Genomic DNA, 19,666 nt, shown 5'->3' on the forward strand with positions numbered 1-19,666 from the left:
CAGCACTGTTTTAGCTGCATCTCACAAATTTTAATATGCATGTTTTCATTTTCATTCAGCTCAAAATATTTTCTAATTTTCTTTTTAATTCCTTTTTTGACCATAGGTTATTTAGAAGTGTATTAATTTGCAACTATTTGGGGATTTTTCTGATATATTTATGTTATTATTTTTGTTGTGGCCAAAGAACATACTCTACATAATTTGAAATATTTTAAATTTATTGACACTAATTTTGTGGATGAGTATATGGTCCATCTTGGTGAATGTTCCAAATGGACTTCAAGAAAATATGTACTGTGCTCTTGCTGAGTGCAATGATCTATAAATATCAATTAAGTCATACTGGTTGACTTTCTTTGTTCTTTGAGTTTATAGCCTCACTCGTTATTTTCTACTTTTTTCATCACTTATTGAGAAAGGAGCATTGAAATTTCCAACTATAATTGTGTATTTACCTATTTCTCCTTTCAGTTCTATCAGACATTGCTGCGTGTATTTTGCGTCTCTATTATTATATGCATATACATTTAGGATTGTTCTGTCTTCTTGATGAATTCACCCCTTTATCACCGTGAAATGTCTCTTTTAATCTTTGATAATATCCCTCATTCTGAAATCTATTTTATTATTAATATAGCCATTCCAGCTGTCTTTTAACTAGTGTTTGTATGGTATATCTTTTTCCAGCCTTATATTTTTAACCTGTCTGTGTCTTCATTTACAAAGTGAGTTTCTTGAATACAGCGTATAGTTGGGTTTTGCTTTTTTATCCAAACTGACAATCTCTGGCTCTTAAATGGATTACTTAGATGTTACATTTTGTTTAGTTTACATGGGTTTATATTTGCCATCTTGCTACCAGTTTCTGTTTGTCTCGTCTGTTCTTTGTTCCCTTTTTCCTCTTTTCTAGTCTTCTTCTGAGTTAATTAAATAATTTTTATAATTCCATTTTATTTCCATCATTGGATTATTAATTATTTCTCTCTTTTTTAAGGAGTTGCTTCAGGATTTACAACATCCATCTGAAACTTATCACAACCTACCTTCGTATCGTATACTCCTCTATCTTCATACATTATATTTCCACTTCCCTCTTCTTCCCTTTGCTGTCATGCATTTTACTACTACATGTTTTATTAATCCTACGATAGTGTTTTTATTTTTGCTTTAAATAGACACTTGTCTTTAGAGATTTAAAAATATGATAAAGAGGGCCGGCCTGGTGGCGCAGCAGTTAAGTTTGCATGTTCCGATTCTCGGCGGCCTGGGGTTTGCCAGTTCAGATCCCGGGTGAGGACATGGCACTGCTTGGCAAAAGCCATGCTGTGGTAGGCGTCCCATGCATAAAGTAGAGGAAGATGGGCATGGATGTTAGCTCAGGGCCAGTCTTCCTCAGCAAAAAGGGGAGGATTGGCAGTAGTTAGCTCAGGGCTAATCTTCCTCCAAAAAAAAAAAAATATACATGATAAAGATATCTTTTATATTTACCTACATATTTGCTACCTTCAGCATTCTTCACTTCTTTTTGTAGATCCAAATTTCCATTTGCTATCACTTTGCTTTTGCCTGAAAAACTTCATTTAAGATTTCATTTAACATAGGTCGCTGGTGATGAGTTCTCTTGGCTGTTAATCACATGAAAAAAGATTTGACTTTGCCTTCATTTTTGAAAGATGTTTTCCTTGGCCAGATAAATCAAGAGCGACTGTTTTACACTTTTGGCATTTTAAAGATGTGTTGTCTTCTGGCTTGAGTAATTTACCACGAGAGGTCTGCTGTCATTCTTTCTTTGTTCTGCTGAAATAATGTGTCCTTTTTTTTTTTCTTTTTCTGGCTGCTTTAAGATTTTTTCATTCTATTGCTTGTTTTCAGAAATTTGATATGGTGTGTCTTGATGCAGTTTTCCTTATGTTGACACTGATTGGGGTTTGTTGAGATGCTTGGATCTGTGGATTTATCACGGGAAACTTTTGACTGTTATTTCTTCAAGCAGTTTTTCTCTCCCTCTTTTGGAAGCTAGTTACACACATTTAGACTGTTTGGTATTTGTCCCACAGTTAACTGAGGCTCTATTCTTATTTTTAAAAATTCTTTTCCTCTCTGTGTCTCAATGTAGATAGTTTCTCTTATCATGCCTTCAATTTCACTAATTTTTTCTTCTGCAATTAATCTCATTCAGTGTATTTTTCATTTCAGATACTATATTTTTCATCTCCAGAAGTTCTATTTGGGACTTTATTATATATTCTATTTTCCTCTTCATTATGTTTATGTTTTTCTTTACATCTTTTAGTATATTTAGAATAGTTGTTCAAGGTTCTTATCTGCTAATTCCATTATTTCTCTCATTTTTAAAAATCTATTTCTAATTGATTTATTTTTCTCCTGACTATGAGTTATATTTTCCTGCCTCTTTGGATGCCTGGTAATCTCTTATTTTATGACAAACATTGTGAATTTTATGATATTGAGTGCTGGATTTTGCTGTATTTCTTTAAAGAATGTGGGATTTTTGTCCTGGAATATGATTAAGTTGTTAGCAAATATGTTTCTTCCTTTAGAGGCTTGCTTCTAAGCCTGATAAAGTGTGTCCAGAGCAAAGCTCTACTATAAAGGATAACCCTTCAAAGAACTCTGCCCAATGTCCCCTGTATTACAATTTTTCTCCATTCTGGTTAGTAGAACGGGAACCATCCCCAGCCTTATGAGGGCTGGGAATTGTTTGGCCTACTTCTTTCTGGTGATTATTTCTTCGGCCTTGTGGGGTTTGCTTCACACAAATGCAGATCATTAGCCAAACAATTGAGGGGACCCCCCTGCAGCTGTCTGGAACTTCTCTGCCCTGCAATTCCAGGTGACTTGGCCTCCCCAGTCTCTGAGCTCTGATCAACTTAATGAGATTGCAGGACTTCCTTTGGATTCCCTTGCCCTGCACTGCAGCCTATCCACTGTCTCCAGTCAGTAAGCTGGGCAATCATAGGGCTCAGTTTGTTTCTCTTCTTCAGTCCTGTAGAGCCTATTTTCCAATGTCTTCTAATTCTTAGGGCAGGAGGGCAGTTCCCAAAATAGTTGATCATACTCCACATCTCTTATGTGTTCATTAATTCTCATAATAGCCCTCTGAAATAGATACTACTATTATTATGCACACGTTATAGATGAGAAAACTAGGCATAGAGGAATTAAAAATCTCACCCAAATTCATATATCTGTAAAGGTTAGAGGTTTGAACCCAGGAAATCTGGCCTATGCTTTTAAGCACTATACTATATTTCTTCTTAAGGAAGTATTAAACGTATAAAAATCTCTGAGGCACAATTAGATATTTGAAAAAGGACTAGGATGCAGCCCTCATCTCAAATTTAAAGAAGAGGATGAATGCAAAGCATGAGCTGTAGGTAGGAGGCATTTTCATGCCAACAGAATGGCTTATGCCTTGACTCAGTCAACGTGGACCCGGTGCAGCTGGGAACAGATATTCCATAAATACTAAGAGACACCACTGCTGGGGGAGGCAGGAGGGCGAAGCATGCTTCCAGTAAGAATGCCCCTCGGACTGACCTTGGCAACATCGGCATTTCAAAGAGTGATGTGTTCAATTCGTCCAGCAAGGCTGAGAGTCAGCACTTTGCAGGACAGACATGATTGCCTAGAGAGCAAATCAGAGAGGACACTTTGCAATTAGAGAAGTTGCTACAGAGGCAGGAAAGTCAGGGTTCTATAGGAAAAGAAGTAACTGCTGACGGTATAGAATGGTTACTATCTCACAACGAAAGGTAACAGACCTGCCTCCTGACTTACTGTCCTTCACATAGAGAGAACTGGCTCCATTCATCATCCTCAGACTCACTCCCTTCTGGCAGTGAATGGGGTCTTCATAGTTCATCAAGTCTAGGCCCTGCCTCTGCAAACACCAGTCTTAGACTCTCCAGAAATGTCAAGAGTTCAGGGGATAAATGCCACTTTGCATAGAAAAAGTTTACCACCATGCTTTTGAAAGTAATAACTAAGGAAGCTCTCTGAAGACTGATCTATCCTTTAACGACTGATTTTTAAATTCAATCTCTTATAGATAGATTTCTCAGTTGTTGTGACTCTGTACTGGGCATTCGCTCAGTTGAAACCTCTCAGCACTCTGCATATTTTCCCAGCATGGGCTTTCAAACCCCTTGTCTTGCTTACCCGGTACTTTGGCAGCAGACTGCATTTTGTAGCTGTGCTCCAAGAGATGTTTCCATGCAAACCTTCAGTTTTTGAGGTCCAAATATCTCTCTTAGTCCATCTATCTTCCTTTAGCGTGATGATGGTTTGGGATTCTTTCCATCCTTGGGATGAAAATGTACTTTCCATCTGTGCTGGTTATTAATTTAATGTCTTTTGGCTCCAAACCCACCTTCTGCATCCTGCTTTGTAATACTGGAGCTGGACTCTGCAGGCTATATTTCTCTTTGCCAGTTGGCTCCATGTTAGGTTTTGACAATAGGAGAGTGGGAGGGACAATGCAAGGCTGGAAGGGAAAGAAGGGCCTTTTTCTTCTCCTTCCAGTGTTCTATTTGTCCGTGCAGTGACCAGCAGACCAGCATGCAGGTGCTCCAGCAGCATTTCATAGCAGTGGCAGGCTGCCCTTGGCCATTCACCGGTGGGCATCCTTCAGCTGGCTTCCTTGTCTCTGTCCTGCAGACAGCACGTTCCTGTGACAGCCGGACGCTCTGCTCAGAGGTCTGAACCCAGCCTCTCAGGGCCCTTTTCTCTGAGTTTCCAAGTTCCTCCTTGCTCACTTCTCCCTTCGATCAGGTGTAGTAGCCACTTTCTGCAGTTACTATCTCTCTGCCCCTTAGTGTCTGTCCTCTTTTACCCCTCTCAGTAGTTAACAACCCTTGGTGTAGTTGACAAGTCTGTACCTTAAATTTTCCCTGTTCAGATGTCCACTGTGCTTTCTGTCTCATGTCTCGACCCTGACTGATATACCATCTAAGGATGCTTTGGTGTTGATTTTTTTTGAATGATGACAAGAACAAAGGACTCTCTTTTATTGGGGAGGGGTGTGTGTTTGCATGTGCTTGCCATTAATATAGGTTTAAAAGAGGCAGTTAAGCACGCTGGTTAAGAGCACAGGAACTGAAGCCAAATTGGTTTGCTACTTCCTGTGTGTCCCTGGACAAATTGTCTCTGTGCCTCACTGTCCTCATCTGTAAAATGGGGATAAATAGGGTTGCCAGATAAAATACAATATGTCCAGTTAAATTTGAATTACAGGTAAACAACAAATACTTTCTTAGTATAAGGATGTCCCAAATATTGCCTGGGCATCCATTGTGTATTTTTGTTTGCTAAATATGGCAACCCTAATACTACATCATAAAGGTCAAGTAAATGATTATGTGTGAAGGGCCTGAAACAAACCTGGTGCATAAAATCGCCCAGCAGGTAATCCTTCTGTGCTTGCTTGCTACAGGGTACCTGCGCCCTTTTCCAGGGCTACTCTGCCGTGAACTGAAACGTTCCTGCTTCATTTATTGGTCCTGTTAACTGTATTGCCCATAGCCACCTTCCATCCTTCAAAGTAGCATGGCCAAGTAGTCTTTTTGGCAGGAGTGGCCACTGATTAGATCAGACTATGCATGTGACCTGAGGTAGCCCACTCAGAGACTGGGCATCAATCCATGAGGCAGTCTGCAAAAGCATGCTCACCAATGCAGTAGCAGGAAGGGGCCAAGCCAGGCAGAATTCAGGCTGGAGAACGTGGAGGGGATGGGTCAGTGAGGACTGAACGGAAGGACGGCACATACGCAGAGATGAGAAAGTTCGTCATGAGAGAAACTTTGGAGCAGAGAGAAAGAGAGCAGGTGTCTTAAAACTGCAGAAAGCCTGAAACGTTTTCAGTCTCAGTTGTCAGGCAATCCTACAATAAACCCCCTTTTTTCTTGAGGTAGCAGAAGTGAGTTTCTGCTCCTTGCAATAACGCACACACACACTGAGTGTCTCTCTCTCTCTCTCACACACATGCACACACAATCAATCGAGTAAATGAACATCCCACTTCGATTAACAAATCATCATATTTTGGGTGCTGTTAGGGAAGGTGGGGATATAAAGTTGAGAAGCACCGTCTCCCTCCTGAAGATCACAGAGCCTGGAGGACAGGGAACACAGGGAGGACTCATGTGGAGATGAGGGATGATATGCTACCCAGATAATGGCAAAACAGAGGTATGTCTAAGATATGGTCAACTAATGTACTTGGTAGGAATTACAAGTTCATCTGCTGGTAAAGTCGATCTTTTCTGAAAAATACAAAGCATTCGCATGCTTGCAAAATAAAAGATAGGACAAATTTTTCCTTTTCTTTTTTTTTCCTTCCGGGCATTGAACCACACCTAACATTCGGCGTAACGGGAGTGTCATGGAGATTACAATCATGGAAAGGTAGAAGGAACACAGAAAGTCAGAAACCTCGGGCCACAGGAGAGGCCAGGCATTCCAGCGCATAGGGCAATATGAGTACAAACATCCTATTTTTATGGGGGTATGTATGTCTAATGACATAAATTACATGCATATGTGTGTATACGTGCATGCATACATGCAACCAACTCACGTATTAAAGACACTGAAGCTAAGTGGATCTGCCACAGCTAGAATGCTTAGAAGACCACCGGACAACTCCCCTCCGACGGATCACAGAATCACGTTCTCCACGATATCTAAATATTGTGAATTAAGAATTCTTAATCAGAGGCTTGGGGTCACAAGAAAGAGGACAAAGAAGGATGGGGAGAGGGGGAACAGGCAGTGTAAGCCATCAGGAGGTAAAAATATAACAGAGACCAAGAACCATACATGAGGAGTCCAGCCAAAGCCTCCCTGGAAGCGGATGGCCCCAGCAAGCCCCCTGGGAGCGTCTTGAGCGTTCGCTGGCTCAGGTACGTCAACCTCGGTGCGCCCTCTGGTGGAACTCAGCGGCTTCTACACGGCACGGACTAGCGAATCTAAGGTGAGGACAGCTGTTTCTCCTGCTTGAAGAACACACAGTGCCGTCTCTTCCCCAGGCCTTTAGCTCCTTGTAAACATGCAGGACTATAGACAGGAATCCCTGACCGAGGAGAGTCAATGTTGCTAGAAGAACCCCAAAGAAAGGCATTTCCGGGGCCGGCCCCGTGGCCGAGTGGTTAAGTTGGCGTGCTCCGCTTCAGCGGCCCAGGGTTTCGCCGGTTCCGGGCCTGAGCACAGACATGGCGCCGCTCGTCTGGGCCATGCTGGGGCGGCGTCCCACATGCCACAACTAGAAGGACCACAACTAAAATATACAACCATGTACCAGGGGGCTTTGGGAGAAAAAGGAAAAAAATAAAATCTTAAAAAAAAAAAGAAAAGAAAGAAAGGCATTTCCCTGCCTCCTTGGTCGGTCATTCCACCTATTCACAATCTGTCTTTTTGATCTAATGGTAATCATATTCTGCAGAGATGATTATTACAGGTGAGGAGGGATGCTGCTATTCATTCACAAACACATTATCTACTAGGCGCCAGGCACTGTGTTAGACACCAGGTACTCACTACATTCCAGGCTGTGTCCTAAGCACTTTGCACATATTAACTCATGTGACCAACACAACAGTCCTGGGAGACAGGCACTGTTTAACAACCAGAACAACCTAATTCTGGAGGTCTGCCTGCAAGAGGAAGAGTGGCCAAAAAGATGACCAGGCATGATGAGGAAACTGAAGCACAGACGGGTCACACAGCCCCCTGGTGCTTGTGGCTGCACTTGAACCCAGGCTGTCTGGCTTCGGAGTCTATATTCCTCATCACTACACCATGCTAGCCAGCCCTGGTGGCCTAGTGGTTAGGGTTCTGTGCTCTCACCGCCGCAGCCTCGCTGCTTTCCTGGTCAGGGAACCCCACCACCAGTCTGTTGGTTGTTGTACTGTGGCGGCTGCTGTGCTGCTGAAAGCTCTGCCACCGGTACCAGCAGGGTTACCCATGGTGGACAGGTTTCAGCGGAGCTTCCGGACTAAGACAGACTGGGAAGAAGGACCTGGAAACAACTGGCCATAATAAACCCTGTGAGTAGCAGCGGAGCACTGTCTGATAGCACACTGGAAGGTGAGAGGATGGCGCAGAAAGACCTGGCAGGGTGCCGCCCTGCTGTCCGCAGGGTCGCTAGGAGTCAGAATCAACTCAATGGCACTACACTCAGAGAATTTAAGTCTAGGGGGTGTATTCCCAGAGTTTATTATCCTTTCAAAATGGAGGCTCCAAGCTCAGGCTCCTCCTGCCCTAACCATCATCCCTGAAGCACGGAGGACGGCAGTTGGAAACTAAAGTGCCGCTGAAAATCAACCTGTACTCCTTTTCCAGCCTCCACTCCAGAACAGGCCAGTCCCCGCTCTAAATGATAATTGGACAATCATCTCGGGCTATATAATAAACAAACTTTGATGGACAATTGCTTTAGGGTGATTCATTTGATCCAAGAAAATTACGTACCACACTTTCCCAGCGAATTACACTATAATTTCAGGGAGTGAATTTATGACTTTCTTTAAAAGCAGTCTGGGCAGATCAACGTATTTGGTCAAAAAGCAAGAGATTCACTGGAAGAACTCAAAGCACAAGGCCCGTGGGAGGGTGCACTACAGGTTTCAGAATTTGCTGGTTCTGATACAGCAGCTAAACACATCACAGCCTTGATCCTCTGTGATCTAAGTCTGATCAAAATCCCCCCACAGTGGATGAATGATCCAAGATGAGAACAAAAAGCAACCGCAGGAGTGAAAATAAATTGTCACACTGCACTATTGGCAGAGAGATCCTACTTCCAGTGGTTCAGATGCCAGAAAGGGAGGCAAGAAATTAATTCTGCAGGTGGATGAAATGCTCGAGTCCCATGGTTACAAGGCAATCATAGAAAGATTCAAATATCAGGGCCCTAAGCACCTCCCTAGCTTTTGCCACCTGGAGTCCCCCCCATCCTTGTAGACAACCTGGGGACCTGCCTGCTCTTTGCAGGCACTAAGCAACAGCTGGGTAGGGCCCGGCAGGCTCGGGCAGCCAGGGCCGGTCTTGAATGTAGGTGGCGATTTAGTTCCTCGTATGGTTCAGTTTGTGTCTCCCTCATCCCGGTGAACAGGATTTGCTATCCCATCATTGGAGACGAACGTCTTTGGGCTCTCTTCTTTGCAATATATACAAATGATTTTGTGTCTTCCCAGGTGAGAGAACTCGCATGGCCTGTGCGTAAGTGCTGGGCTGGGGAGGCAGACAGATGTGAGTTTACATCCTTGTGAGCTATTTGACCTCAGATATGTCACCATCTCTCTAAGCTTTAGTTTGCTTATTTGCAAAATTGGGATGATAATGCCTAATCCATAGAATTGTGAACTAACATATACAATTGGAAGCTATTGTTCTGCTATTAAGGAATTCACATTCAAACATGGCTTATAAGATCTGCGTTTCTGAAGAAAGGTGAAATGATGTAGTAACAACATGAGTAAACCCAGACTACTAAAATTTCTGAGCTGGAAGAGATTTTGGAGATCACTTGAGATGGGAGGGTGCTCAAAGGAGGGAGAGTGTGAAAAAAGGTGAGGAATGGAGCAATTCAAAAGACAAATTTCATCAATTGAATTCATTCACTCCAAAATCTTTGTTGAGCATCCACTATATACAAGCTGCCATGCCCAACATCCTCATTGGCCTAAACATCGTTAGAGTCTAGTCGGGGAGATAAGGGATGAACCCACCTTGTAATAAGTCTCACCATAGCAGTTCTAAGGGCAAGCATATGTCTGCCTAGAGGCAAGTCAGTGAAGGGGACCCCTGTATGACACCTACTCTGGCGGGTTGCCTAGCCCATCTGCCTGTCTTTCCTGTTGCTGAAGGTCCTCAAGGCAAACAATTTCAATAGCTGACCTGGGTCACCAATTCTGTGTCTTCAAACCATAACAGGCAATTCTTCTTGAAGTCTAACTGAAACATCTTGTGCTGTAGTTTTAATCTGATCTCTCTAGTCTGTTCTCAGAGAAGATGGGGAGCAGCTGGCCAGCATCTTTTGCATAATAACCCTTTAGGGGGTTGAAGACTTTATTAAGTTCCGTGTGAGCTCTAGATATGATTACCTATCATGGATTGACTGGGAAAACGGGAGGCACACACTGTACTTCATTGTCCTGACAAATGCTTTTCTTTTTAGTGACATGGAGGACAGTGCTGGTTGCCTTTGGCTGTGGATGAGATGTTGGAGTAAGCAGCTGCAGGCAGTCAGTGTTTTTCTCCCCAGGACAATAAACAGACTACGGTGCATCCTGAGGAACACTTCATCACTATTAAAACCACAGAAGTTCATTCTCAAACCGCAGTTTTAGAGGACAAGGGAAGTCTGCTCTCCATCCAGATGGTCAGTCACCTTCTGAGGGAGAACCACGTGGCAAAATGAGGGGTAAAGAAAGAAATCAAGATTATATTGTAGTTTAATCCTGACTAATTTGATGTTGTACTGTCAGTTGTTAAAAAAAAAAAAGGCACATCCACTTATTGCCTCTTAAATCTTCAAAGAATATAATTCAAATGGTAATAATTTTAAACTGCAAAGTACTGAATACTGTTGGGGTAATAATGGCCATTGCTGAGGTAGTAACTTCCAAGAAATACTTTATTTGCAAATATTAAGGAAGCGTAGCAGAATATGTCACTCCAGAATGCCTCTACATAGTTCAGGACATGCCACCCCAGAATATGCTGCTTTGGTATGTTGGTTCTTCTGAGCTGGAGGCACTTGACAAACAGCAAATGCGGGGAGAGGCCTTCTCTGAACTCCCCTCATCTGCCTAAAGACAGATCCTCCCAAAGGAACCCAACCCAGGATTTTCATCCGCCAGGGAAGATGGACTCTTGTCACATGAGAGGAGACTAGAAGCCGACTCCACACCCAGACAGACTTGGTCACAAACTGTCATACCTCCCATCTATTCTCCTCAGGGCCCCTTCATCTTTCCTGAAAATCATTTAGTCTCCCCTAAGAGGCCTATATCTCCCTTCCCACCTGCCCCCCAAGTAAGATGGTATTTAATCCTGAATTCTAAGCCATCTCAGGGAGTTACTCATTTTCCCCCAGGTATCTCTCACGTATATGTAAGGTACACATGTTAATAAACTTCTGTTTGTTTTCTTCTTGATGATCCGTCTTTCATTACAGGGGTCTCAGCCAGGAACTCAGACGGTGGAAGGAAAGTTCTTTTACCTCCTCTGCATTGACCACTAAGCTTCCTTGTGTTTTGTTATTCTTCTCCGCCGGTCGTTCGAGGATTTTATAGACATCAGATGTGAAGAGGTATTCAGAAGGTAGCTCATTAATCACTTCTCTGTCCAATGGTGTTCAGACAGATGGATCTCTTCTGTCCTTCAAGAACTCTATGAAAGGAAACTGGACTTCCGTTAAGCACACACAGCATTTACACGGTATGCAAATATACTCTTCTGCTATAATCAAAACAAGAAACATCCATGTACATGCCTCTTGATTTCTCTGTCAGAATTTCTATCTTTCCCTATTTTTGACTTTCTCTTTACTTTCCATCTTGTGCTGTCAGTGCCCCTCAACTTCCATCTGAGGTTCTCGAAGATGAAAAGGCCTTTGTTCGAATCTACTTTCCTTCTGCTGCCGCTGCATCCGACAGCCCTTGTTTGAATCGCATCTTGTTTCCTGAGACTAGACTAACACAAGGACCTTCAAATAAAGCCGATTCCAGACCGGGGGCAAGAGTCCTGGTTAAGTGTCTTGCTCAAAATCATACACTGAGGCGCAAACCAAATTCTGGGCTTTTGATTTCTAGGCAACCAATGGGAATCCTGGGCTATAACGTTCTTCCTAAACAGTATAACACCAATTCTAGCTAGAGGTGGAAAGATGGATGACACGAGCTTTTAAGAAGCCTTTCAGGGGGCTGGCCCCGTGGCTGAGTGGCTAAATTTGCGCACTCCCCTTCGGCGGCCCAGGGCTTCACCAGTTCGGATTCTGGGTGCGGACATGGCACTGCTCATCAGGCCATGCTGAGGCGGTGTCCCACATTTCACAACTAGAAGGACCCACAACTAAAATATACAACTATGTACTGGGGGGCTTTGGGGAGAAGAAGAAGGAAGAAAAGAGGATTGGCAACAGTTGTTAGCTCAGGTGCCAATCTTAAAAAAAAAAATAGAAGCCTTTCACTCTGAATGCATTTCCTACTAATGTGTTGTTAGAGAGAGATGAATATAGTGATTGGATAATACATCCAGGTCGGTCTGGGTTACTACGATCCCCAAATCCAGTGCTTTCCTGGGTATTTACTGCAGCCCCCATACTTGCCCGAGAGGACAAAGACTTTTATCTCCTATCTGGCGGATCAATTTTTGGATGACAAAAATTGTTGGGCAATAGAATTAGGATCAAAAATATTTCTTGAAGTTGGAACGGTGGATTAATACCAATAAGATTAAATTGAACAGGGACACTCCCTCCCTCCCCCGAGTCCAAGTCCCTTTCCCAGGGGAAGGACTTATAACAACTTATTTCACATGGTTTAAACCCTGCATTTTTTTTAACATGTGTCATAAGCACTTTCCTATGTCACTAAGTATTCTTTAGAAAGATCATTTTCATGGACACATGATACCGTATCTTATGTATATACTACAATATATTTAACATTCCCCTGTTTTCGACCAGGTATGTTGTTTCCAATTTTTTGATCTTATAAATAATGTTACAATGATCATTCTTTTATATTAAAAAATAATTTAATAGGGACACATGTAAAGGCCTTTATTTAGGCTCAAATGTAATCACACAATTACAGATTCTATTTATCTGGTTTCCCAGCAATTTCTAGATAAAAAGAAGGACCTCAGATTTTTTGGTGGTTCACAAATGTAATAATTTCTCAACAGTGTAACCAGCAATGTGCTCAATGAGGGAGGTCTTTGTTCCCCTGGACTCTGTGCGAGGCATGTCGTATCTGAAATACGGTGTCTGTTCCAGATACCCTTCACAAGCAACATGGACAAACATTTAGAAGAATTCAATAAAGTCTGGTAATTCTCAGATGAGTAACAGCTGAAAGAAGTGAGAGATTTAACCCTGGAGAATACCTGAGGTTATGAGATCACAGGTGTCAAATACAGGAAAGAGTATTTTGGGGAAGAAGAATTACAATCACTCTGATGCCTGAAAGCTACAGGAGGCAGATTTCAGAAGATGTGGCCTAGAGCAGTTAAAGAAAGAAAAGAAAAGAAAAAGAAAGCTAGAGACATCCTCACGGACTTTAAGAGATTGCCTTTTCGCCACTGAGGACCATGAGACTGGAAAAGCTGGGTAAAATTCAAAATGACCCGAGTGTGAAACAGCTGATTCCTCCTCCTCTGCACAGGCTTGGATGCTGGCATTCCTCAAGACTCCATCCTCAGCCTCTGGTCACTTTCCACGCTTACTTAGGTGGGCTCAGCCACTTCCACAGCTTTAAAAACCACTTATCACACGGGACTTTCCAATCTCTCTGGTCCTGACCTTTCTCTTGAGCTCCATTACCATCTAGAGAAGAGACTTTTAAACTGTAATGCATCAAGATCAGAGTTAATTATCTTCCTGTCTTCATTAGTCAGGTCTCTTGGTTGCAAGTGTCAGAAACCAAATAGTAACTAGCTTAGACAAAAGGGTAATTTATCAGTTCACGTTAACCTAACCGTAGGACAGGCAGGGATTATACGAGCTTCAGGGATGTCTGGAACCAGGAGTGAAAAGCCACCAGAACTGTCTCTCATTTCTGCTTCTCTCCATATGTTAGTTTCTGTTTTTCTCTACTGAAGACCAGCTTTTTCCACGTAGAAGAGAGAGAACCGCCAGCATCTCTAGATTTGCATCTTCACAGATTCACCATCAGAAAGGAAAGGTCCTTCCCTTCGTGCCAATTCAAATGTAGAATGCTCAGCGAAGGCCTCAGACTGGGTCACATGCCCACACTGGCCACTCTCAACAGGGCAGAAGAATAAGATAATATGATTGAACTAGCTTGTCTCTGTTATCCACCCTTAGAACAATCATTACAGCTAAGGAGACGGGGTCATGTTAAAAAAAAAAAAAAAGGCAGCTCTTGTTAGGCTCACGTGTTCAAGTTTGGGTCGGCAAGAACCGGTAGGTCTGCTGTTCCCAGGAAACAGGCACAGTGCCAGGCAGAGAGAACACTAACGCCCACTGCCCTCCCCAACAATGCTCCGTGTACTGTATTCTTCATCTCCACCAACGCCTCTACCTCCCCAGTCTCACACACTGTGCCTCAACTTCTTTAAAAACTTCGGTCAGTTCCCCAAACAAAATCCAAACTCCTGAGCTTAGAATACAAATCCCTTCCCAACCTGGCCCCAATCTATCTTCTCAGGCTTATCTCCTCAAATCCCATTCCACTCCCACTCTCTGCTTTCCCCACACAGCCATGCACTGCTGCCGTCCTTGCTTGCTGTTCTCAGACACACAGACCCCCAGCTCCACACATTTGCCCATGCTCATCTCTCTGCCTGGATGGGACTGTCCTTTCCCATTTTTGTCACCCAGTATTTTCCTTCAAGATTTAGGTATAACATTGCCTACCCTTAGGTTAAGCCTACTCTGTTCCTCAGGAACATCTGATGCCTCTGTATTTCCCATGACACATGAATTCCTCTCTGACCAGAACCTATGACATGAAATTGTCATTTATTTATTTACATATTTGTCTCCTCACTAGGCCAAGAGCTCTTTAGAAGCAAGGACCATTCGTTCTTCACCCTTGAAGTCAGTCCTAGCTCAGAGCCTGGTACGTGAATGGCTATGATCTGGCAGATAGTGGATGGTCAATAAATGCTTAATGACTAAAGCAACAAGTAAAAATTTCTGATTTTTAAAATTCATTCGGTAGTTTTAATAACCAAAACCACATATTACCACAACTAAGGGTTTCCTTTTTTTTTTCTTTAGGAAATGAGAGTGACTTCAAGGATAATGAGTGGGTTAATTTGATTTTACTATTTCCATGCAAAATACTTTATTCAAATTTGCCAAATACTATTGCCATACCCACCACCCAGTATTGCCATATACTTTTGAAGCTTTTTCCAAACTAGGAGTAGATTTTGTCTTCCCTGGGTTCCGAAGTGTGACTGCACCACTGGCAGATGAATGAACAATGCTGTGGAGCTGGCTACACAGTGAACAGTTCAAAACCTATTTTTCAGTCATGAGTTCCTTTCCCTAGATTAGCAGATTTCAACAACAAAGATTCCAAACAGTGGTGAGGTTTCTAATAAGTAAATTGTTACTACTAATGAAGAGCCTTTACTTTTGAGAGCTGTACCTCTGTACACGCATTACAGTTTAGACAAGGGTATCCCCTCTCCCCTCCGCCATCTGCTTCTCACATGGGAGATGAAGGCACGAAGCCCATCTAGCCGCCTCCTGCAGGCCCATCGCATCCTCTCCGCTGTAGGTAGTGATTTCCCACTCAAGAGTTGTGTCAATTACAACGTAACGCTGCATTGCCTCATACATTTGGGGAATCTCTCAAAATCTAGGTCACCTATGAGGCTGTTTCCCACCTGTGGATGTCATCTAACTTGTGTGGCAGCAGGGAGAATACCTGAGAAGTGACACGCTGGATCTCACGCCCCCAGTGGTGTCATTCCTCTGATTAGAATGGACTAGACTCTCAAAGATCATCTGTCAAGAGGGTCAACTTTCTCGAAAACACCTCTAGCTACACGGAAAATACCCTCAATCTCTGCTGCTTTATCCTTTACTTTAGTATATTTTGCTTATTATTTAGTTTTCTGTCTACCCTCCATTTTATGGTCCAAGTCTGATTCTAAGCTGAAAAACTAAACATAAACTGCTTTGCAGAACTGATCTGATTTTCATTTTTGGCAACTTTGAGAGAGTAAAATCTGTGTATCACAGAAAATGAGAGCTAGAAGGGGCCTTCAGACTACCCACTCATTTTACAGATGTGGAACTGAGGCCCAGGAGGAGGAAGCGACTTGCCAAGTTGGTGAAAGAGCCAAGACTGGATTGAGGTTAATCGTAAAACCAACAAATAGAAATGTGGTATTCAAGACACTGAGCTAGGTGCTGCCAGAAGGAAAAAGAAGAGTAAACGATGATCTGGCCCCGAGGACCTGACAGTCAAGGATGGCAGGTTACTTAACTGTAGTCTGTGACAATCTAGATATAGCCACAGCATAGGTGCTGCTGTTGCCATCGGTGACAACGAAAACGTACAAGGATTCTCAACACAAAGTCCACAGACTGGAAGGAATATCCAAAATCATGCTCACTTTATCCACGACCCTGCTGTGTCCCCAACCCACGAGGGCTGTCTGGAGAGAAGGAGATACAGATGTGTCTGGAAGCCAGGGATGGGTGGTAAAGAATCTCAATCACAGATCTACTCTTGTTTATGTTGCTTGGTTTTTCTGAGCCTTAGTTTTTTCCTCCTGCATCCCATGTTTCTTACGCTTTGTTTTATTTTGTTTTTTGAGGAAGATTAGCCCTGAGCTAACATCCGTGCCCATCTGCCTCTACTTTACATATGGGACACCTGACACAGCATGGCTTGACAAGTGGTGTGTAGGTCCACACCCAGGATCTGAACCGGCGAACCCTGGGCCGCCAAAGCAGAGCGTGGGAACTGCTGTACCACCGGGCTGGCCCCGCTTATGCTTCTTGAGAGGTGAAGAATCATGTTGAAATCTGACATTAAAGCACTCCAGTATGACTTCTTCCTAACCATCTGGGCCTTTCACCATGGCCTTACAGATATCCTCCTCTTGGAACAAGGTAACTAATGATAGTATCTGTATCCAAGTGTTGAGCAACAAGCATATGTCAGACACTCAGCTAAATGCTTTTCATACACACATGGCCTCAGGTGATTCTCACAACAGTGTTAAGAAACAAGGACTCAGCAGTTCAGAGAAGCTGGGCTGCTTCTCCAAAGGGACGTGGCTAGAAAGTGGCAAGGCTGGGTCTGTATTTTAGGATGGTCCGGTTCAAAGCCCTGTGTTTTTCGTTAAAGCACGTTGCTTTTCAAATACAAAATGCTAAACCCATGACACACATATTATTAAAATGTTGATCTTATAATACACATATTTTTAAAATGAAGTTATCAGTGCTAAGATCAAGCAAATATAGCCACATTGCAACAAAGTTACGTTAAAAGGGAGATCACTGGACTGGAAATCACCACGCCTGGGGTCTATGCCAGCTCTGACATTCAAACACGATCTCAGAGCCCATTCTTGCTGTCCTCCACACTGGCAGGTTATTATCTGACCCCACCCCAGTCTCACAGGAACAGTATGAAATTACACCTTTAAAAAAATTTGTAGTGCACCAAGTTCAACTTCTCAGACTTTGAGAGAAGTATTTCAGAAACGTGTGTTGATATGTCATAGATTCCAATTTTAAGCTAGGTTTATGGGCTATCTGTCCTGACACACGTCTTATAAAGAGCATAGAATAAGCACTTTGCATTCAGAGATGTTAATTTCACAATGTAAGAAACTGAGTATCTTATCTGAGCCAAGGAGGATGACAAAACTTGAGAATAATCTAGAGCATACCCAGGAGACAGCACCACAGGTAGATAAAAAGCTGGAGAAGGGAAGAAAGAACTTAAAGCATGAGAGATTTTTATCTTATTTTATCTTATGTCCAAAGAAGTAAGGTTTGAAGAGTAACTGTCTTTGTGTTTATGCACTCAAAAAGTATCGATAATCATTTGCTGGATTAAAATATGAGAAAAGGAAAGAAGATAAGATTAAATGATAGTATGTGAAAAGGTTGTTCAGGAAGAACATTCAGACAGACAAGATTCTAAAACACTAGAAGAGGTTTCTATTGGGAAGGGCCGACTTTTCCTAGTAATTATAAAAGCATGGCCAGGTGGATGTGAGCAGGGGCTGTCCTACCTCGTGGCAGAGGAGGAGACTAGATAATTCTGGAGGGTCCTTCTCCCCTGTTCTCTAAGATGCAGCAAGAGGAACTCCCGCCCATCCTGGTGTGCCGGCTCTGAAGGAAGACGCTGCCACCTAGCGTCTGCTGCCTTCACCCCGACATCCATGCGCCTGCACCGATCCAGTTAGGACCCTCCCCGCCCCCTGGCCCCCCAAGGTGGTTTCTGTCCTCTACTCAAAACAGACCTAAACAGCAAAGCCACTCAGAAAACAGAATCAACACTAAACTACTTGTTGAATGAAAATATGCTTTTGAGAAAAAATATGAAAGGAGTCAGTACAGCACTGAGCTGTGAGAATCCAGAGTTCACTTACACAGTCCACGTGCCAACTTTGAGGAGGTGCCGGGGACACCCTGAACACCGGTTCTGTGCGCCTTTGACAGGCAGACGTAGGTCCATGTGGTGGGGGAGATGGGAGAAGACCACAGATCAAGGCAAGGGTTCTAACATTTAGGCTGAATTTCTAAGACTGCCTCTTGGGAGCAGGTGTTTACCATATTGGGAGTGTCCAGATGTAGCCTGGAGCACTTCTTCACGGGAAAGCTGAAGAAGGCATTCAAATCAGCAACATGGTGGGCTGAAGCCGACTATCTTTAAATTTCTTCGGCTAGACTCTGAGCTCCGTGAAGGCAGGGTTTTACCACTGAGTCCTAAATGTACTGGAAACAGATACTCGGTTTGCGTTTTGCTGAATGAATGAAAATATTAATTCACAACTTCCCTGGAGGAAGAACACTAGTTATAAATAAACAGTTATTTAACAGGTAGAGAAGGAAAAAAGAGCAGCCCCTGACATTTAGAAATTGCCCTGGGGTCAGCCCAGTGGCATAGTGGTTAAGTTCACGCACTCTGCTTTGCAGGCGCAGGGTTCGCAGGTTCGGATCCCAGGAGCAGACCTACAGACCACTCATCAAGCCATGCTGTGGTGGGGTCCCACATACAAAACGGAGGAAGACTGGCACAGATGTTAGCTCAGGAAGAATCTTCCTCAAGCAAAAAGAGGAAGATTGGCAACAGTTGTTAGCTCGGGGCCAAACTTCCTCGCCAAAAGAAAGAAAGAAAGAAAGAAATTGCCCTGGCATCATGCTAAGTCACATTGTTCTCCTCCTGAACATGAACTCTCTCACAGAACACTAACCTCAGACAAGATGACTTGGAGACTATGATAATATGAGACAAGGCATGGCCACTTCATAATTTTGTCTAAGCACAGACAAAAATAAGGTCACTGTGCCACCCACAGAATACTCAACACCCCATCTCTCAGCCAAATGAGTGACTGCTGCTTCTTTATGAATTATAGCCTATGCTCTGGCAAGTCTTCCCTTCCTACGGATGAGATTTACTGAGATTCCCAATCATAGACTCGCCCTGCTTTCTGACAGCATCCGTCTGAGAGCAAACCCTACTTCCTTACATGCTCCCCTGTATCACCCAACCAAAGCCCAAATCCTGTAACAAGCTCTTTCTAACGCCTCTTACGGGGACACTCCACAGTTCCCCATGGTCTGAGTTCTCCCTCGCTATAACCCACTTGTTTAACCACAGGGCTGCTTCTGGTGGTCTTTGGCTGAGGGGCATTGACCAAGAAAATGCCAAGAAAAAAAAAGTGTATCCCTAATTCCAAGCACAAT

At 43.2% G+C, this 19,666-nt stretch overlaps 1 protein-coding gene across 2 annotated transcripts in view; it reads right to left on the reverse strand.

Annotated features, from left to right (window-relative positions):
* The window catches only part of CRACR2A (calcium release activated channel regulator 2A), a 176,251-nt gene that overhangs the window by 150,493 nt on the left and 6,092 nt on the right, over positions 1-19,666 (reverse strand). Inside the window, exon 2 of one of the 2 annotated variants that reach the window (XM_070494916.1) lies at positions 6,602-6,707. The exons of the other annotated variant lie outside the window; for it this stretch is intronic. The gene's annotated coding sequence lies outside the window, so the exon portion shown is untranslated. The remainder of the gene's footprint in view (positions 1-6,601; positions 6,708-19,666) is intronic. 2 annotated transcript variants of the gene reach the window in all.

Source organism: Equus asinus, chromosome 22 (assembly GCF_041296235.1).
Source record: "Equus asinus isolate D_3611 breed Donkey chromosome 22, EquAss-T2T_v2, whole genome shotgun sequence".
Lineage (NCBI taxonomy): Eukaryota > Metazoa > Chordata > Mammalia > Perissodactyla > Equidae > Equus > Equus asinus.